This window comes from Marmota marmota, unplaced genomic scaffold (genome assembly GCF_001458135.2).
Source record: "Marmota marmota marmota unplaced genomic scaffold, marMar, whole genome shotgun sequence".
NCBI classification, from domain to species: domain Eukaryota; kingdom Metazoa; phylum Chordata; class Mammalia; order Rodentia; family Sciuridae; genus Marmota; species Marmota marmota.
This window is the reverse complement of record NW_025999899.1, coordinates 3,126,990-3,132,978: the sequence shown is the minus strand read 5'-3', so window position 1 is coordinate 3,132,978 and position 5,989 is coordinate 3,126,990. Positions and strand designations below refer to the sequence as shown.

General features: G+C 37.1%; 1 pseudogene; it reads left to right on the top strand.

Moving 5' to 3' along the window:
* Nucleotides 1–5,732: 5,732 nt before the first annotated feature.
* LOC125615150 lies at nucleotides 5,733–5,831 on the top strand (annotated as a pseudogene).
* Nucleotides 5,832–5,989: the final 158 nt, after the last annotated feature.

Below are 5,989 nucleotides of genomic sequence, written 5' to 3'. Positions count from 1 at the left end.
CCTTCAGTTCCCTGTCACCAACAGCTTACTGATTAGCTTCCCATGGGTATACCACAACCATCTGCAGCTCAACAGATCCAAAATGAAACTCATGATGCACTCTACCCTCTCCCTTTCCACTCCTCCAGTCTCTCATACCTCAATAAAAGGAATCCAGGCTCAAGTCAGACACCCAAAAGCTGTATTGTATCTGTTCATTTCCCTCTCCATCAACAGCTCACCTAGCAAGCCCTATAGATTCTGCCACTTCATTCTCTAATTCATCTACTCTATCCCAAGTGCCACAAGCTGGACCAGGCAGTCGGCATATCACTTAATTCTCTAATTCATTTACCTTTTATCCCAACTGCCACATCTGGACTGGGCTGAGGACATACTTTGTCTGGACTTTAGAACAGCCTATTGTTTCATCTCCCTGCTTCCATGCTCTCTCTCCCTCAAAACTCATCCCACTTTCATCCCACTCTTATCCTACTCATCAAACTCTTATTTTTAGCTGACTTCCCACCAGAGCATAAACTCCATGCAGGAAAGACCATGTCTACATTCATGACAGCAACAGAGCCAATATAAGGCATGGTACCAGAATATGGCCAGTGTTTCATGAATATTTGTTGGCTGTCCTTAAGGCTGAGATATACATTCAGCAAAATTCACAGAAGCTTTGTAATGAATCTGACCTAACTTTCCTATGTACATATGTGAATATACCACAGTGTATCTAACCACTATGTATATCCACAAAGCACTAATTTAAAAATCAAGCAATTAGGGCTAGGGGTGTGGCTCAGTGGTAGAGTGCTTGCCTCCCAAGTGTAAGGCACTGGGTTCAATCCTCAGCACCACATAAAAATAAATAAATAAAAATATTGTGTCTATCTATGACTAAAAAAATGTAAAAGAAAAACAAACAACTATATGTTAATAGCAGAGAAATCATTAGAGTAGAAGGAAGGTGTAAGAGTTCTGTGTTTGGGATTAGGGTCTCTGATGACAGCTTCATGACTGTGGCATGCTTGATGGCTAAGGAAGTTTCTGTGCAATGGCACTGAATGCCTGGCTGCTAGGAAATGCCTGGCTGTTGTAGCAATGCTCTGCATGAGAAGGCTCTATATTAGAGTCTTATCAGCCTCACCCTTGATCTCAGGCACACAGCTCCTAGAAATAAAGAAACTCTCTTTTAAACAACCACAATGTTTCACCAAGCTCTGCTGCACCTGAACCTGTCCACATAACAGTAACTTTAAACAATGAATTTTCTTGAGAGCTCCACAAAGCTCCTAACATTGCAACTATAGTATGTAACTGAGGAATAAGCTGCATAATGTTGCTAACTCTGTAACCTGCCTAATGACATAATGAACAATAATATACTACTGATGCCAGTGACCTAATGTAACCTATTGATATAAATAAAGCTGGCAGCTTGGACAAGGGGCATTCTGCCATTCAGCCTTGCACATTGAACATTTCCTTTTGTTTCCTTTATAGGAAGGGAACAGGGGTCAGAGTGGTGAAGAAAAACGAAAGCACTGGGGACTCAATTAGGGCAAATTATATTCCAAGCTTTTGTAATTATATCAAAAATGAACCCTAATATATGTATAACTAAAAAGAATCCATTAAAATACTATTTTGATTGTAAGCTTATAATAAATAATAAAATCAGGAAAAGTTCAAAGGCAACAAATTCCCTTTGAGGTTAGAATCACTACTCCTACCTACATCCTCCCAGAAGAACTCACTAGCTTGAACTGTGTACATTAGATTTTGACCATTTATTACAGAATACATGACTTAAGATCCATGGAGAATATTAGATAACTCAATCACATTAGTCTTTATCCTGACCACACTGACATTTTGCTTCTTGTGTTGTTATTCACATGACTCATTGATATCGGTGTGAAAAATGTTAATCCAATAGAGAGGTTTAGTAATTTAGGGTGAATTAAAGTAATGAAGATATTTTCTACCTTTGAGACCTCACTCCAGTTCCTCTCCAGATATCCATACTCAGAGTACCTCACAGATAAGGAAAATGAAGGGGGACATTAAGGTACATGGGAAGTTCCTTAGCTAAACAGACATACTGAATCCAATTGCTGGAATTTTCACCCTGCTGATGATGTCTAACGTAGTCACATTAATGGTTTTTACATCTGCCATAATATACAGGTATTTCAGATAGGAAAGTGATCAATGAAATTTTATACACATAATTCCTCAGAATGTGGCTTCCCTGGAAAATGAGTGGGATGCATCTTTGGCTTCAGGGGTCTTAATTGGGAATCACAAAGTACAGAACCACTCTCAGATGGTGCCACTGATTGGGCATAAGCATTTTATTGCTCCCATAATGCCACCTCTCATCTTTCTCACCTCTACATCTGTAGTTCTGAGTCTAGACTGTATATAAGACTCACAAAAGATAGTGCTTCCAAAATGGCAATCTAACATATGAAGCACATGGTTGTTAAATTTTGGTTTGGATTTAAAAGTTTTAGTGTGGGACTTGCTTAAAATTCAACATTTTAAAAGATAAAATTTCACATTTGGTGGTGCTAACTCTACTGATCTACAGACTATACTTTGAGTAATAACATCAAACATTTTTATTTTTTTCATGTAAGATTTAATTAACACTAAAGTAAATTTTTAATTTTTTATTGTGGATTGTTAATATTTATTTTTAAAGTACCAATTTCTTTGCCATCCCCCATCAAATGTGATCAAAATCTCTCTGAGGGGGACTATGGCATTTTTAAAGCTCCTTGAATAATTCAATTATACAGACAAAGATAAAGAACTTTTGTAAATGCCTACCTCATAGACACATCAGTATGCTAAATGATACAATCTTGAGAGAATACACTGCATAGTAATACTAACGAATGCTATCATTAATTAAAAAAAATTGTTAAGTGGAAAAATTTAGTCAGAATATTTTTACAACATGGAAAATTGATGGAAAACAGGAATTTATCATACCTGAAGAAGTATCCTGAAGAGAAGAATGGGAAGAGCAGGAAGGGAGGGTAGTGGCTGTGCTCAGGAAGAGTCTGCAAACTTTCTGTTCAAGGGCATTGTGAGAAGTAGCCATGGTCTGAGGCTAGGGCCTCACCTGTCAGCAGCGCAGCTCCTGCACTTGGCTCTGGCTCTGGCCCTCGGTGCCTGTGAGCTGGGTGCTTTCAGATCTGGGGCAGTGGTGGCCAGATCACCATGTAAATATCAATGGATATAACCTACACACACACACACACACACCACACACAACCATCTTTGGGGTTCTCAGTTCTTAAAGAGTGTTCAAGACATATCATAATCACTGTCGTGGAACTGTGACAGGAATTAGGAGTACATGTTCATGAAAGGACTTGGAATAGCTTTGCCCATTCTAAGTGCTTGGAGCCACTAACTCCCATGTCATCACTATCATGGGTGGGAAAGAACAAGCTACTCTCCCTACTTCTCAGCATCTCGAATGCTTAGCCCTCTTTGTTGACGGCCAGTTTGTGACCCCCCCTCTGTCTCCCTATTTGGCTCTTGGTTCCTGGCTCTTGCTGGCTATTTTGCAAGGAAGCTGGAAGATGCTTACAGCAGGTTACCTTGTACTCTACACACAGAAGGTGGTTCTTGATTCCATGTGCCAGCAACCCTGGTTTCATATCTCCTGTAGTTGGGGCAGGGTCCTGTTTATATCTGGATCATACAGTTTAAGTCAACTGTGGACTTTATCTTGCTTTTGTTTTTACAAATCTCTACCCTGGAAAATGATGTGAGGCCTCTTGTGCTTCAGGAATCCCACAGGCTCTGAGCCCAGTGTGTTTAAAATCTTACTGGTAAGAATTTACTGTTGAATGGTCGACAATGTTGATGGATGAAGGAGAATTTTGTTTTACTTTTTCCTTTAAGAAAATAGTTGTGTGGGGCTGAGGTTGTTGCTCAATGGTAAAGCACTTGCCTAGCATCTGTGAGGCACTGGGTTCAATCCTCAGCACCACATAAAAATAAATAAATAATGAAGGTATTGTGTCCACCTACAACTAAAATATACACATATTTTAATTTATATATAATATATATATATATGTGTGTGTGTGTGTGTGTAAAAATATATTTTTACTAATACTAATATGTATATGTATACTAATGTATACTAATACTATATGAATATGTATACTAATACATATATATATTTTACTAATATATACTAACATATTTTACTAATATACTATAAATATATAATATTTTTACATATATATATAAATATAAAAAAAGACAGCTGTGAAAAATGATAAGAGTGATGACTGAAAAGCTTTGGGGACACCTTTAATAAAAATGCAAGTGTACTTTGGTTTATGCTGTGCACATACTTCTGAAAAGTTGAAGTCATAACTCCTTCTTCAAAACCTCTTCCATGTTTCCTTTTTCATAACTTTGGCTACATTCAACCTTCATTCCTAGGGAATCTGAATCCCCAGTATTTTTCCCCCTTTATTGGGTTACTATAATAATTTCCCATTAACGTTTACTTTTGACACCCTCCCCCAGAATCTCCTGGATATCAGAATGGTCTCTTCCTTTCCTCATTACGTAGAAAAAGGCAAATTTCCTTTATTAACTGGGATTGGATTGCCGCAGGCAATATACTAACTCTCTTATTTGTCTGTTGTTCAGTGACATAAAGAACCCTAAATTGCTAACTGACAGAATGAAACCACTGAAGCATTCTTGGTAGAAGCATTCCTTCCTTGTGAATTATAGCAGACACTTCTTGTGTACCACTTCAAATTCTTTCAGCCATCATCTTTTACTTAAGACATGGCTGCAATAAGCAGTTCTGCACAGATTTCAACCACTAGCCTGTGTAGTTAGTTTGACAGCATTACCTCAGACATGTTCCATATGCTCCTTATGTCCTGCCATTAGGTACCTCTGATTCCATGGAGGGAATATCATGGAAAAAAACAGCTCAACTCTCACACATGCAGAACTGGTAAGTGCAGAGGAGTTAATATCAATTCTTACAGGTGCTAAATGCTGATGAATACAGGCTTCAGTCACTCTTAATGGAGCCAAGTCATCAAGCCTTCCTAGTATTGGGTATATCATCTTCGCTATTTAATATTCCTATATTTCTCACTTCTCACAATGAGACACAATCCTCAAACTTGCACTTAAGACTTTGTCTCAAGTCTCTTTATTGATTTTTTAAAAAACAAATGACTGAGGAATGCATTACAATTCTTATTAAATATATATAGCACAATTTTTCATATATCTGGTTGTATATAAAATATGTTGATACCCATTCCTGTCTTCAGACATGTACTTTGGATAATGATGTCAATCACATTTCTGCTTTTTAAAAAAAAATTTGGGGGAAGGGCATTAACAGGCTATGAAAGAAAGTAAAATCTATAATCTCTAAACCAACAAAGCCCCAAACTGTAGTGGTGGGAAGCAAAAATTCTGTGAGTGTGTTATTTGGCTTAATAATGAAAGACATCCTGTTATCATCCCTTTGATTCCCAGAACTGTGAATCATGTCTATGGGAAAAACAGCACCATATGTGGGTTTCTGGTTCAAAGTACATGTCATAATCTATAATAAGAGACTACAATGACTTTTCTAGTACTCTTAATTTTTGTTATTCTGTTTAGTACTTTGTTCCAAGCAAACTTGAAAAAATATTGGACATAGAGTAGATTCTCATAAATATTTGAAGTAGTGCTTTAAATCCAAATGTACTAAAATCCAAATGATAAAGAGAAGATAAGCATAGCCTCCGCACCAAGATAAAATGCATGAAGCGTTCCATATCTTTCTTAAGAGACAAACATGTCATTAACATATAAAAACAGGTTTGTGTTTTAAGGAAGAAAAAGAAGCATTTCAAGAAAAATGAGAAATTATATCCCATCTGATTCAAATGTATGATATGTCAAGATCATTGTACTGTCATGTGTAACTAATTAAAACAAA